The 16,862-nt window shown below is 39.6% G+C and overlaps 1 protein-coding gene across 3 annotated transcripts in view; it reads left to right on the forward strand.

The window, feature by feature from the left end:
* LOC111271379 (gamma-aminobutyric acid receptor subunit alpha-6) overlaps positions 1-16,862 on the forward strand; it is a 126,779-nt gene that overhangs the window by 17,890 nt on the left and 92,027 nt on the right. The gene's annotated exons all lie outside the window — the stretch shown is intronic.

Here is a 16,862-nt window from a genome sequence, read left to right on the forward strand (position 1 = left end):
GTAGTATAATGTTCGTCTATAAGGCGCATTGTTGGGCACGACATTGGGTTGAGGTCGCTAGATTGGTATCTGTAGAGCTCCATATTGTAGTGGGGTCACATAATCTTCCTGGCCTTACCCTATCTGCGAGTGAACCGGCCTTTTCGCGCCTTCTTCGAGAATCAGAAATTTCGTCTGTATCCTTTACGATTTCGATAGTGAATTTCTGCAAAGAAACAAACATTATTTTAAAGTCTAACAATGCGTAATCGTAAACCACACGCACTACCATAGGTATCGCTGAACAATCTACTAAGTTGTGCTTATTATACAAATACAGGACAAAATCGATCTCGGACCTTTAGCTCACCTTATAAATGATGTACATGCTGAAGGAAATCCTTAACGCAACCGTGACAAAATATATAAATTAAAATAGAAAAAATCTACGCGTTATCCGCTCGTCAACTGTTTCAATGAATATGTTTAGTATATATGAAAACGACTACGGGTGCCATCACATATGCAGATACGCTGTCCGGATGTTTCACATTTTGAATTTGGCAGGACTTGACATCTTGCGGTATAAAATCTTCCCGGCATCCTAGTGCCTGCGACGAAGTACTATTTTACAAACACAACGTACAATGATAATTAAGCTTGAAATGTAACTTCGGAAACCCAAACTATATAAAAAGTTATTGAGTCGTTGTTGGCATCAAACTTTACGGCAAAACTACGAGTTGGTAACGTTACTTATTCAAGCACGTAAAAATTCACAGATATATATATATATATATATGTATTATATAACTGGGGATGTAGATGGCGATATAATAGCGAAGCTGGCGAAGCATCGACGTAGATAATATTGAGAGATGTATAAACGTGTAGCCTTTTGTGGATCAAACAGAAACGAACAGAAAAGAAGAATGGAGGTAATGACTCGCATGTCAACGGATATTGCAATGGAAACACAGCAGGGAGTCAAGCAACCGACTTTTGCAAAGATTGGAGGCCTATTATGATACTTTCGACGACGAAAGCTAGGTACGGACAGCGAGAGTGAAGACTATCAAAGTGAGAACAACGAATTTAGCGGTTACATGTCAGCAATAACAGAATACATGCAGCAAATCTTGAGAAGGACACAAATAAGAAGAAGAGCTTCAACGGTACGGATGTAAGCATGCACGTATAAGTATGTCATATGCAATAGACCATTTTTAGAATATGCTATATAGATCTCAGTTTATTTTCGAAGTAAAATAATTTTTACGAAAATATCTTGAAAAAAATCTATATACGTATATCATTAGAGCCTTGCTAACCATATACTATTTTTTAATTATTTTTTTGGGATTTTTTCAGTATTTTCTGAATAATGATGGCAGTAATAATAATAATAAATGTAGTATATATTAGCATTTGTTTCTTAAATACTGACATTAGAAAGTGCGGTGCATATTTTGTTATCTATATTCAAGTTCGATTGGAGCAAAGTGTTACTGGACTAATCTGCTCGTACATAACAGTGCTAAATGTAAATCTGAATGCGTTGTTTTCTTTTTCTTCAAACAAACTCATTCTGTAGCACTTTCACGCGTGAGCTCACCATTAAGAGCATAGAAAGTTGTCAACTTCGATAGGTTGACGCGTGACTGATTCCTGCTACTGATGACGGTTCGTGACAAAAGCGACATCCGAACAAATGAGTGTAAACTGGGTAGAGAAGGAGTAAAATCCCTGGAAACTACTCACGCTTGTGTATCGCCGAGATAAACGATTGTCAATCTTCAATTTTTTCTCTGCTGAACTCAAAAATTGGTGATTGACGGCTTTTTTTCGGGTAAGGTAGATGTCACTTCTAGAAGGCTTGCCTGGAATTAACCTTCATTAAAATGTAATGAAGAATCGGACTAGTCATTATGGCGTTTATCAGCCGCTGTGCTCTGTGAAGCTTCGAAGAAAACGAATACCCACAAGAAGCGATAGCGATTTTACATATACTCCATCGTTAAGTACCCCACGGGCTCTTTTATGAGGCTTCCCTATTTATCCAACAGTTGTTAGTGTGTTAAATGGGTAACTCGAGGAAGCTGTATCATCGTAGTGGGCTATGCAACAAGTTATGGTGCCCGATGTAATTCTACGCCACCGGGCTCTGTCAGTATAGAAAATAACCAGTGCTAACAGACTTTTATTGAAATAAATAATTATTGAAGACTACATGATATGTTGGGTACCGGACAGGAGTGCACTAAGGCGCTCATATTTGTCGTCCCCTTTATGCACCGTACAATGCATACCTGAATTTAAATCAAAAAACCCACGAAGTAGACGGTGCCAGGACCGACTGGGCAAAACGATATATTGTAGGAAATTAAATTATAAGCACGGCAAAAACAAAACGGCTTAAAGTGGTTTCCAGTAGCGGTGGAGGAAGTTTTTCTTTGAACTACGATAATCTGGAAGCAGGTCTACAATAGGCAGCATACAAGAACGCAACTTCCAGTAATCTTGACCTTGGCACAAATGTCTAATGTAGAATCTAAATATATGCTAATAACTTAAACAAAGGTAAAAAAAAAAAGAGGATCTCAGCTTGTACGATTATCTCAATAGCCAGGTTAGGGTTTGAAAGGACAGTAGGATGACATCCGGCAATTGGAGTGCCACCAACCGCGGTTTTACAGTCTTTGGCGGATGCAGTCGTTTGTAAGCATAGGCGCTTCAATAGAAAAAGAGATATCAACGGTAGCTGCACTCACGGACAGATCACAGCGCTGCTCCGGTGGCGGCATCAGCAGCAGTCGCATTGGCTGATGGCAGCTTTGAACGGTTTGTGTTCGACGGGTACTCCAATTACAGGAACATCCTCGAGCCACGATAAGCCGAACTAGGCAAACTCAACTCTTGTCGGTCGACTCGTGAAGTCGTTGGGTTAACGAACTGCGGTGAACTAGCAAAGCATGGATCTTTCCTTTATTTCATTGCTTTCCATGTTCTCTTATTGTTTCCCTTATTCATTTACGTTCACAATAGAACGTCTTTGCGCGCTCCTCCTTCTCAGTGGGCCTTAGTAGTATCCTATCTACCCAGACGAATACATGGACCACGTATAGCCAGCCGAGTGCTTGTTTAAAATTTACTAAGGAGGTCCTTGCAGCGCCGCGAACTGTAAGCTATAACTTAAGAACGAATCGGCGCTCTGAAGCCAAGCGTACAGCGTTATTATAAATTGACTTGGAGATTAAATTATTGCTAATTTATTTTCTTAAAAGACTGAAAAACGTAAAGAATGGGCTGAGCCAGACGGACATGATAAAGGACAGAAGGGCGCACTTGGTGCGCACGGGTTCCCGGCTGTGCCTTCTTGGTCTGTCCTCTCCCGTGCCGCACTTGACGACGACACTCAGTGCATTTTCTCGTGTCTCGCGGAAGAGAAAAGCGAGGTGAGGAGCATCCCAACAACAAAAGACAGTCAAAGAAGCCACAATAGTGGTGATATCAGAGAACAAATAATACTGTAGAATGCAAAAGTAATGTGCACTGCAGGGGCAGTTGATGAGGTTTTTTTTTTCCTAAAAATATCATTAGCTAGTTAGCTGCTAATTTGAATGGTTGGCGTCACCTGCAGTAGAAAATAGGACAGCGAACGAGGCCTATTCAAATGTCCTACTATCATGCAACATCTGCTAACCACTAGCGCACCATACTCATACCTGTGACCAATGAGAAAGTTTCTACCTCGCGCTTGCTAAGAGAATCACTAGCGTACGTTCTTGCTATGCCTACGGTATGTTTTGGTCGACTGCACGGAGCAAAAGCTCGTAACAACGCCTAGTAGCTCCTCTGAGCCAAGTTCTAGGCCGTTTGTTTGTCCGACTGGTCTCTCTAAACCTTACTCGCAAGGCCCGAAAGAGGAATGTTGATACTTGTCTCGCAGACGCGTGTGAGCGACGTTCAATGTCGCTGTTGTTTCCGAATCATAGCATGTCTCAATCTGATCAACATCAAATCACTTCGTAGACATTGTGGAGATCAGATCTCACGAGCTCTTGTCGAAGTGTTCTATGACGCAACATGCTTGAGCTTTCAGCGGAGTTGTTTAACATTATTATTACGATAATTGCGCAGTAGACGTAAGTTGAACTGTAATATGAATCAATAAGTTAGTATTAGGTTCATTCAACTAAAAGTAATAATAATTGTGTGCAGTCGTAAGTTTGTTCTAAGACAAAAGGAATTTTGCTTCGTCCGCTGTATCTTGTAAATACACATAAGATTAGATAAAGATTACGAACTTAAAGGACCTTTTTATGGTTGAACTGGTCATTTTGTTTCGTATTTATAAACAGTGTATAAATTATCATTATATGGATAACAGAGAACTAGGCATCAAGCTATTACAAGCTGAGGACTGGCACTGACTGTAGTATAATAGAATGATACATGGTCACCTCGCCACTATACCATCTTCGAAGGAAAGTTTTGATTGACCATACTGGCAACGCCAACCGAAAGTAATTATACCTCATTGCGTTCGAACCTATGATTACCAGCTGTAACGTTGAGTGAACGCCGCATGGCCGAAGAGTCATCTATTGACTATTCGGAAAAACTGTGCCTAGGTGCTGACCGACTTGCTAAAGTTACAGTTAAATTAATTTGCAAATTATTTTTTAATAAGTTGTGAAGAGGCTTTCAATGTAAGCATGTGAGTTATTTAATGGCAAAAAAGAAAAGCAAAATTTTCGAGGCATAACCGATTTCCTGAAAGGAAATTGTATCTTACAATAGAAACTTGCAGTGGAATCTTATAGGATTTCCGATCCTTAAACTATTATCATAGTTCTATATAATAACGAGCTTCAATGCTGGGATAAGAGATTCCGCAATATTGAAACTGATCAGTTTCTATATAATCGTCGTTGAATACATCTAGAGATCAGTAAAGATTAGATCCTTGTCTACACGATCGCACTCTTCACCGTCGATTCTACAAATTAACGCAATATTACATTCTTTATATCTTTAAGCTTCGAAAAATCCAGCCGCTTAATATGCCATGAGATCTGAGCAGCCTTTAGGAAGGCTTTTTCGAATTTTCAAAAAATCAACACGAATTCATTAACCCCGAAACCGGCATATGCTTCCGTCACGCATTTTGGAACCTCCGTTCATTCATTTGTGAAAGTCTTGAAATTTGCATTATTTTTTCTCATTCTAGCTACGCGAATAGATCCCATTATCTGGAAAAAAAAAGATAGATTGAATGGTCCTCTCATAACAGATAACGCCTGTGGCATCGACAAGATGAAAAAGTCACCAAAATGTATCGGTTCATCTCAAGAGCCTTAAAAATAGGCCTAGCACACTGCTTCTTGTAAAGCCAGCAGCGGTCGCGGTGATTTTCTATGACATCGAAAAGAGCGCGAAGCGTACCACAACCCATGTAGACGTCTACAGTCATGCCGCATTCTGTTAAACGACAGTACGATTGTGTGAGCATGTGGCCCTTTGCACAAGCTTTTATTATTGATATTGTTGTCGCTGTCGAAGTCTGCCTGACTTCATGTGCGATGGTAATAGACGAAAGCAGTATCGAAAACCTTCACGAGCAGAGAAACCGAACGATCAGAAATGTGTAAGACCAAATGGCGGAATGCGTTTCCACGCTGCTTCCGATGTGCAGAACGCTGCACGTTTTACGGCTGCATGGGAGCAGGCGACGTAGAGGGCTGGAAAAAGAGATGGAATAAGGAGCATGGCTGCGCTGTTGTCGTCCCTACATATTGGCCTATCTGACTCGGGACGCTATTAACTTGTTCCAGATTGTAAGTCCCGTGGTGATTAGTCCCCAGCGAACGGGTCTTTTCGGCGCCTTCTTCGTTCTTCCACTAGTCGAGCGACTCGAGAAAAAAGGAGAACATGGAAGGCGACACACGGCTGATATCAACCGAGGATGAATCAAGCCTGGATTCTAAGCAGAACTTTGCCGTTTCCGGCAACCGATACTAACTAGCCCGTGGTCTATGGTCTATAGTTGCTCGACAGGCAGTTGCTGCTGCCAGCTCTTTGTACCGATGTACTACAAGCTTGCTTGTCGAGCGGCTGACCGGTGGGCAGACAATATCTTTTCTAGATTCCCTTCCCAGTTGCTGTTCCTTCTTCGGCGTTTTCTTCGCGACTTTGTTTGCTCATTGTTAATATACCTATCTACATGAGCCTTGTTCCATTACAGCCTCTTTCTATGACAATAGCAGAAGTTGCTGTTCCTTTATGGAGGAAAAGTCGCGGGAGCACATGTGGCAGCAGGCGAAGGAGTGGCTCCTGCAGATCCAACCAGAATATCATTACATGGGCCTAACTATTGTCTGGTGTTCGAAATCGTTCTCTAGAAATGACTCATCACTATGGCTAGCAGACTATTTAAATATCGTGCTTCTCATGAGCGGATACGCGGTATCTCTTTCACCTATGCAGTGCGTATGTCCTATGCAGTCAAGTAAAAATTCTGGCCTATAGTTTATAGCTATAAAATAGCCAGCTATCCGGTAGTAACTATTGCTCTGCTTCAGTTCTGTCTTTGTCTAATGAAAAGAATCAGATATTGGTTAACAATTAAAATAGTTTTGTATTGCCAGGCCACCGACCTTTGCATTGTCGAAGCCCGAAGTGATCGTATGCCTACATTGAAATAATGTACTATGTATTTATGCATACAAACACGCAATGCTACTGAAGGATTTTTCAAGTTGTTGCAAAAAGGTCCTATTGTATGATCACGAATCAAAGTAGTAAAGTAATTCTTAAGTAAAGTTAGCATCAAAATTATTAAGGCAACATGTCGGTATGTCATGTATCTATTTTGGTCACGCAGTTCAATATCGCACGAATCGTGCGATCATCTTTTTCACTCAATTATTTTTTAAAGCTAAATAAATACACGAAAACATAACACAGACCCATTTTTCCATCCACAATTAACTAAAAATAAGCTTTTTGTACGCAGTCTTTTCTCTAATTTTGCTTTGATTACCTCATCGTAATTTTGCGAAGTCCAGTTGCATCTAATTACGACACATTATTAATTCTGTGTCGAATTGTTGGCCTTTGCGTATAATTATCTAGTAACTGTAAATAACTAGAAAGACTGCATGATTATCTCATACGAATTCGGCATACACTGCCGGCAGTTAAAATAGCTCTAATCCAATTGACAGGTTGGTTGAATTTCGACAAAGTACGCTGAGGGTATACTGCTGTGGGGTGTCAACATTCGACGACGAGCACGTATGTCTTCTGGCAGAAAACCCCGGTACGTTATCAACTAGGCATTACCTATCATTGCGGCGAGCATGTGTTGTCGGTAACGCAAATTGCGCCGATAACACCGGCCGCCACACGAAATACCGCACACTTACGATGTCTAAACATTTCGTTTTCCCTGTTTTCCGGTACTGTCTAATTGCTTGACGCTCATCTAATGGTACCCTTTTCCCGTAAAACCGAATATCTGTAGTCGTCACGCTATTTCGGGTTCTTCACATAGTTCGTCCGTCGGAAGTCACAATCGTGTTCCAAATACGACCACTTCCGTAGTCTCACATCTTCATAAGCGTCCTTACATCTTTCTCTACAATACTGTTGCCTATTGGAAGTCGTATGATGTCGAGCTAAAGCTCATTGTTACGCCGGTCGGCCATTATTGGCCGATTGGAAAACGAATGTTTACGTTAACGTTCTTTTCAGTGCGTATTACTCGGTTTAAGAAAGGAAACCTGTATCAGATAGGTTTGACGTCCCTTATCCTATGCTCTACCTTTACCTGATATTGTGATTCCTCTACTTGTTCGTCCTTTTCTATTATGTCAAGCTCGTTTTTCTCTGTCTGAATTCATTTTGTAGTGACAACTTCTCATCGAACCTCGAACGTTTTTGCCACTGACTGTAAGTGTGCAGACCCGACAAAAAGCAAGCCGCGGTAAAGTGCATGATAGTGTCCCGTTTGCCTTACGTGTGTTAATATGTGGCTCAACCCACAACCAAAAATTCAAGTAACAATCGCGATAACATACACAGAAAACGGAATATGGCTGAATATCTGAGTATGAGAGGCTCCCTAACCCTCCTATGATGAACTGTGTCTGCTGGCAGAACTAAAGGTAATAAAGCACAAAGGTTTCTTCTTCTTTCCTATAACTAGCTAATCAGTAACAAATGCTAACCTTTTAAAGAAGCGCTTGTGAACCCAATAAGTGCTATACTTGACGTGCTTAACCGGCATAAGAAACAACATTTCAACAGTGTCCCTCGACCTAACTGGGATGAGCAGCCAGTGGTGCATGGACTACTGAATCGCTTCGTTGCTGGTAAATATAATTTAAGGCATGGTTATGATACCATCATAGTATCGTCACTGTTCTGTAAGGCCGACTGAAAAGTTACGTTTGCAGTCGCCTCCTAAAATCCTGACGTGAGACATCAGCGTGGGCAAGTGTTGTCTATTCTTTCACACGAAATTATGTTCTTGTAACCAGTAGCGATACGTGGCCCACACGTTGTTTAACTTTGTATATTCACTGCTGCAGAATATATCCTACTTGAAACTCCTGGAAACATCTCAGGATTTCCCGAACGCTTAGCAGGAAACGCTCAGCTATTCCCAGCCATTTTCTCGAGTAATAAAATGTTTCTTTATTGTTCACCGATTCTTATAAATGTTTTTCCTTCCCACACACGTACAGAAATTGGGCCTGGTGACCGCGTCAAGTAAGATAGGACTGATTGCTGTGAATTGCAATCGAATAAAAAAAGGACTCAGAAGCCCAGCCTGAACTGCGGCTAAAGAAAAAAAGAAGCTAATAAAATAAAGCGACGCTGGCAAAGTTAGATTGAATGATGTTTTAATACAGGAGAAGGAGACGTCAAAAGAAAGAATGGATTTATTTCAAATCATATTTTCCTTTCGCTTTTTTATCAGTATTATAGGATTCATCACCTAGCAGAGCTATACATATATGTACATTTTTTTTTTCTATTATATCGAAAACTACTGATAATCAGGTATTGGCCAAGTAATTATGAGAATAATTAATTTGAAAAGTTATTTGGAAATGATCATGCGAATCTTGAAATTATAGAAGCCGTAACTAAGTCCCACATGGATCGTGTCAGATAAAACGGATACTTCCGTATCGTCTCATTAGGACTAAAATCCCCTCAATAGGCCCTCAAACTCGCAACGAGAAACAAGTTTCCTTTACAAAATACACCGTCATTTATGAATTGTCTATATGTATATATAACTTAGCTACTGATATACGCAGGGTGAGCATCGTAACGTTGAGAAGCACAACCTTAGTTTGAGAAGAATTTAATCGTCGAAACCAATTATTTACGTATCTCACCTGCATTCTCTTAGCTCACGATTCCAATATTATTAAATTATTATTATATTACCAAAGCCCTCATTATCATTTAAACAAAAAAGACCATAGTTGATATTTTAGTGAACGTATATGTTAGAAGTATTCTTTGTTTTTAATATAATTAATTTCAACGGTAACCCTAGAAATAAGTACAATTTTTGCCGTGGTTCTTGCTTGCCCTTGCGAATTCCAACCACATGACTTAGGGCTTATAGTTCTCATCGCGGTACTTACCGGCTAAATATCAGGTGTATGTTTTTGACAAATATCTATCTATAACGGTACTTTCAAAGCAGACATATGGCTTTTTCACTGGGGCTTCAGACAGACGTAATTTCAAAACGTAGAAATCAACGTTTTCTTTCGAAAAGTTATAAAATTTATGCAGGTACATGCAGAGGTCAGTATAAAATTTATAGCTAAACCCCATTGCATTTGTGCTAAATTCATCTGAGTTTTTCTGCCTTGACTCTCCTGAATCCCACAAGAAATACATCAATTGCCTATATTAGGTCAACGTGTGAGATAGTCAGTGATTTAGGACTGCACCTGATGGACAAACAAAGCATGCTTATTCAATCATCTTAAAGATAGGTGTTCCAAATCGACTGCTATATAAGGTCGCATACGTATAGGTCGACCTATTCATATATCCGTATCTCATTAAAGACGTCGTTTTTTTTTAAGTAATTATACAAATGAAACTGACAAAGGTTGTATCGATCAAACAGTGGACGAAGTACTCTCATTAAAAAGGTAGCCATTTTCAGTTGCGGAAAAGAAACATCGCAAGCCCTGAGCAACTCTATGAACTTATACGATAGCCTGTGCGCGCTTTGTTCAGTTAGAGTCACCGGTGAATAATACCGCATTCTAACTGCTTCTTTTTTTAACACAATCCCACTTGTGCAAAGTTAAATGTGTGTAAACTATAAAAAAAATTCATTTAATAAGACTATAGGTAAAATTTAATGACATTATTTAAGATAACTAAGTATAACTATTGCCACCCTTAAAGCATTTCCTGTATAGAGATACTATCGTAAAGACGTAGCTCTATGTGCAGCAGTCGCAGTAGGTGCTAGAAAATGTCAAAAGTAGTAATGTCTAATGACGAGTGATGTCGACGGGCACAATTAAGGTAATAAGGACAGGCGGAGTCTGTTCCGAAGAAAATGTGGGAAGAGGGAGAACAAATGTAAAATTAAGTCAAAACATCTTACCTAGGTACAAAAATAATGTAAATAACCTACGTCTACATAACAGATGAATGTAGCCTTAATATCTGTAGGAGTAAGAACGAGATAATGAACAATGACAGCAGTTTCTGAGTACAAAGCTTGAACGCATTTATTTGTCTGGTAAGACTGCTTCTTAGAAAGATCAATAACTAAGCAAATCAACATTTATGAGTCTACACGTCCATCCACCAGTACAGGCTCAGTACCGAAGGCAGATAATGGCATGATAAACTTTATTCCAAGCCCTCACCCTGGTTTAGTGATGGTGCCGTTTGTCAATGGACGAGGGGCAAACATAATATCTGCTGCAAATCGGTGTTTTCAAGCAATTCCATCTTAGAAATGTCTTGTACATAGAACTTTTATTGTAGTCCCAAATAGTAATACAATTACCTGACCAAAATATCGCCAATTCTCTGATTGATCTTACAATAACTGTAATATCTGACAGGCTTGTCACACCTTGCCCCGTTGAGGATAACGCTCATCGTTACAGCTTCGATAAAGAAAACGTGCGGCTAGAAAGTCAAGTTTGTTATTAGCTAATTGACACTCATTTCGTACTTTCTCTATGAGCTTCTTTTCATACCCATACCTAACAACATTTTGAAATAAGCAAGATGATCCATAATAGTAGATTTCCCGATTGTCGGCTATATTGAGCAGAGTATATAGCTGACTTTCAATTGTTTCTTTTTCGCAATACTCTACAAATATTTTCAAATATACAAATGTATAAGAACGTTCAAATAAACTGAGATCGAGATAACCGAGATGAACAAACTATTGCATGATGTTGAAAAATCTGAAGTTTGTTGGCCTGTGTGCTTGTGCCTCAGACACAGATGAGACTTGTTCATCGGAAGATACCAAGTCCGAATGGCGCTCGGTCTGCATTACGACTAAGAAAACCCAAACTTAAATGAAAATGATTGCCTACAAGTGCACTATAATTCTTGGTAACGTTTTCTCAATTGTCGACAAAAGTTTACAGAAACCCTGCCAGAGCCTTTTGGACACGGCACCGTAACGCTTCTACCACTTGCTTGTCACATACCTGGAAAGACTGTGATCAATCACCTTGTACAATATATTTATGAAGATCATTACATGGGCACAAGAGCCTTAACCTAATTTACTTCGGTAAGCGGTATCTTATGGTTAATGTAAATGCTTTGGTGAGTTCCGCTAGAGAGATGCCCGTTCGCATCGCCGCAAACATCTGGTATAAGTCTACTCCTATTTTGCTTAATGTTTCACCACGATCCTTAAGGGCACGGTTATTATGACGATTATGAAGATGGTATTGCGCCGTAATGGCTAAAGAGCACCGTGCAATTTTATCGCCCACGGCTTAGGACACACTTTGAAGAGTTTTTTTTATTTCTGAGTTAGGCGTTGTTGCAAGCCTTCTCTTAAACTATAACGAGCACACTACACAATGAAAAGCTTAATTTTTAATGTAATTTCTAATTGTTTCATTATTACTGAATTTGAGTTTCCGATCATACAGTAGCCTATTTGTGCTTAAGTTTTTATATTGTTTGAAACTCTGTGGTCGACATCAAAAAAAAAAATGTCGATCCACTCGGAAAGGTGAAGAGAACATGTTCACCGTAAAATGGTGTTCCAGGAAGGAATTACGCTAACACCGATGAGTCAACTGCACGAGGCATCTGGTTTTCGATGGTTTGAAAATTATGAAAGCTGAATATGATACATCATTTGCTGTTCCCCCAAGAAGATAACTTCCGCAGATCAACAGAGTAATATCTGCTATCGAACTTGCGTCTGCTGAGCGCAGTAGCTACAATCGTAGGTGATGTATGGTGCGTTAACTAACATGAAAGGTTAGGTACTTTTTAGAACAAGATAATGGTAGACACTTTTACCTAATATATATATATATATATATACTTGTGATTATAAATACGCACACACATATATATATATATATATATGTGTGTGTGTGTGTGCTGAGATCAAATATGAGCTGCAACTGCTTATGATGATCCCTTAGTGGCTCAGTGTATGTGTCATCCGTTATTACTTTGAGGGTCTTTGTTTCGTCGATCACAGCTCAAATTAAGCATCAAATTATACAATAAACAGGACAAAAACCAATCGTATTTTAAAATAACGCTCGCTCGCTAACTACAATGGTAAAAATGCAGAAGCTATAATTAAACAGTTTGGGTCATCTACCGTACTCACCAGGTTTTGGTCGTATAAATGATCACTGTTTTTAAAATATCGCCTATTTTCTAATGGGAAGGTTGTTCTAATCCCAGGATACGAAAACTTATAGATTTTCACGCTCCTGACTTCTATAGAAGTGGAATGGTTAAGTTACCATCAAAATGGCAGAAAGTAATCGATAATAAAGGCAAAAGCTTTGTTCGAGAATAAAAGCGTTATGCCTCCAGAAGTTCGAAAAGCTAGAGTTTACTATGCCGCATTTCACACTGAAGGATATTGAAGTCTTTATATATATATATAAAGTAGCTATATATGTATTTTTTTATTATTTAGAACTCAACTGAAAAATCGAAATATATTTATTCCCGGATTCGAATCTAGACGACATCACTGCATCACTAACGAGAGGCGCAGAACTACAAGTTTCCTGCGGTAAACCCCCTAGTCGTGAGACTAGTTCATAGAAGTCGAAAATCAAATGATCCACCATTATTATATATATCTAAGTTGCATAAGTGTTACTAAAGTATGAATAAGTTGTCGAATTAATCACACGGCCCCCTCATTTATCATTATATGGGTGAATCGCAGTGATTCCGATGCAGGTCATTTTTTCGACCTTCACCTTGTAATTTTGTCTGTCAAAGCTTGAAGACATAACCTATTTTACGCTTCAAATAAATTTATAATTTTCCTAGATTAATGTCGTTGGGTTACTTGATTCTAGTTAATAGCTAATAACTAAAAAAATTTAGAAACCTTATGGTTGAGTATGACCGCAAACATAACCGAATGACCTTGGGTTAAGTACAACTCAGAATGCCAAAAAGGGACCCTTCGTGGAATATTGTCCTACTGTTTTTCCATAATAATAGTCCATAATTACTATTATTCTATTCGCTTAATTTAAAAACTCTAAAACTACATCCGTTTTTCTCGTCTAGTCCCACAATTCTGGAACGGAAGTCATTGAAGGTTACTTGCAGCATATGGCATGTTTTAAAATAATCGACAAACCTTATGTCCACATGTTATACCGCTAGGTTTTCCTTCACCCGTAAATACGTGCAATTACTCGACGGTCAGTTATTAGTATGCTTGCACTGTTTGCAAGAGCCGTAAGAACAAGAGTTTTGGTTATGATAGTAACAGGACATTCGAAGAAGTCTCCATCGTCGTTGTTATCCTTTAACTCACTCAGTTGGCACATCCTCCTTTGTCCGGGAGAACAAATGTACGTTCGTCGCCGCCAGTGGCCCCGCTGTGTTTCGGCCTACTCTTTTTCATGTTTTTGGCTGTAGGAAAGCCTACACATCTAGGAGTTTGGCCTGTGTAAGGCTTACAGCAGAATCAGCCGCAAGTAGTGGTAGGACCGACAGCCGGCAATGGCAAAGAAGTTGCGTTATGATGGCTTCTCTATTATGAGGAACAACGCTTCTGACGATGACGACGATGATGATGATGATAGTGATACTGATGATGCTCGTGTTCATGCTGATGATGTAGTTAGATCGTCCGCCCCATGAGAAACACAAAGCGGATGAAAGCGACGCAAGAAGGGGGAAAAGGCGCTGATCTATCGGTTGTCGCCAAGAAGAAAGCTGACGGGAAGACTCAGCTGGATGCAGCAGCCTACTAGTAGGCAGATAGCTGGGTAGGTAGAGCAGCTGGCAAAGGTGGCTAACTTTCCGCCGAACGAGTGCATCAGGTATAAAAGGCCCGGCATGTACGTGACGCCTCAGGCAAGAACCTCCTAGTGTCAACGCCCAAGCAACCGCATCATACCGAGCACATGCAGCGCATGCGTCGCATTGGTCCTTTTGCGTCTTGCCTTCCTTCACTCAGTAAGGAAGGCAGCAGCTGGAATGGAGGCGGCAGCGGCAGTAACATCAACAAAAAACGCTCCATCAGAGTGAGCGGCTAAAATCTGAGGATCAATTCCGACATTGTTAGTGGCCGCGGCGATAACAACAACAACGGAATATAGAGTTTGAGGGTAACAACGCAGGCAACGTCTATATGGTGACTAGAATGAGTAGGCTTATGCAGAGGCAGGTCCGCATCGGTAGGGTGAAGGCCTACAAAATAGCAAATAAACAAGGGAAAGAAAAAAAACATTGCAGCGTACGTATTACATTGCCGCTAGAGGGAGCAGGTTGCACGGGTAAGATGCAAAAGAAACCGAAAAGTCGTTCCGATTCAGCTGGCTACGCTCGCCAGCATCAGTATCTCAATCTTGATTTCAGTTTCACCTCTTGGGACAGACGACAAATCTTATGCAATAACTAAAGTGAATCCGATGCCAATACGTGAACACAAGCCTAGTCAAAACAAAGCGATCCGACTCTTTAAAAACTATTTTAATGATTATAAAATTCGCTTGTAACGGTCATATCGGGAAATCATCATCCGTCCAGGATATTATTATCTTAACATACTGTTACTCTAACGACAGTTACGCAGTATTTCTAGGAAACACCTAGCTCGGCAGATGGCATAACAGTTCATGCAATTAGTGGCGAGTAAGAGATAGAATCAACTAAAAATCAATCAATCAGAATCAACTAAAAATCAATCAATCTTTAACTTAGGACAAGTGATTTGAATAATATTTTGAAATTAGGCTTTCTTTAATCAATCCTGTAAGCTTTTAGCGCTATTGGTTTCATTACTTACGGATAGAAAAAGAAGCACTTGTGTCGGATCATAATCATAGCCATTCGTGTATAACACATTCACAAAGCCAGTAGCTTGGATTAAATTATATCTGATCTGAGATCACAAAATTTGTACGGATTTATTATGCCAAGGTTTGCAAATAGGCACAACAGACAGACATTAGCAACTTAGCAATGACTTATCAAAGTTACTTCGGTACATTTTAACCAAACACCGTTTTCATGAATCACTGTTGTAATATGATGAAAGTATGTACCCATTAATACCACCATCCGATGAACACGTCAATAATTCCTCCGATGCGATCAGTCTGGCTAGCGGTCTAAGCCGTACGGATATATTGTACGAAAAGACGGAGAGGAAACTCTGACTAGTGTAGTTCTTCCTAACCTTATTTTTCTCCATGGGACGAATCGAGAGAAAAAAAACCTGTCCCTTGACACTCGTACTGCCACTTGTGTTAGTTAGTGGATACCCGCGTATCTGTGTGTTTATAAAAAATTGCGTGTACCTGTGTGTGTGTAAATGTGTTTGTACTGTTAGATTCCTCTGTCTTCTCTGCGCCCACAGAATGCCTCGATCGCCTAATCAGAAACTACAGCAAAGTGTATTTGCTCTTGCTGGCGTTTCGCCTGGAAATAGTCTAGACAAAAACCGTCTATGCCATCTGAATACGGGCTGATGACGGCTGAACTAGGGGCTGCGGTGGGTGTCGAGCACCATTCAGATTTTTTGCCGACAAAATGCAATAGTAGTGTTTCACGGTAAACGACCATGAAGACTGTGTCTTCTTACATAAAAAGAAGATCATCTATGATTCGTTTAAATGAGAAAAGCAATTTATATGCCTATATGTACTTTGGTTAAGACAAATGCTGAAGTGAATCCCTGTCTTCAGCAACGAAGAACGAAAAAGTATAGAAAAAAAAAAGTTGTGCTTGCCAGGATTTGGGTGTCCCCTATCGAACTTTGTATTTCTAGTACTCAAGCGGAAATTGACTAAGTATTCTGAAAGCAAAAACTCCAATCTGTTGAAGATAGACACCGATTTTATTAAACATCAGCATACAATTAGGATGATTATTATTCATATCACTGTTATTTGTTACACCTAATTTTTGCTTCTTTTAATCTTGTTTTTTATTTATTAATTAAATATAATTTAATTAATAAATAAAAAAAGAAACGGTACACATAAAATACATATATATATATATTTTATGTGTACCGTTTCTTTCATAATGATTTGATTTCCGAGACTCAAACTATCTTATATACTTCCCTCATAGGCGCTCACATCACTAGGCTTCGCTCTGCGATCATCAAC

Source organism: Varroa jacobsoni, unplaced genomic scaffold (genome assembly GCF_002532875.2).
Source record: "Varroa jacobsoni isolate VJ856 unplaced genomic scaffold, vjacob_1.0 contig00572, whole genome shotgun sequence".
Lineage (NCBI taxonomy): Eukaryota > Metazoa > Arthropoda > Arachnida > Mesostigmata > Varroidae > Varroa > Varroa jacobsoni.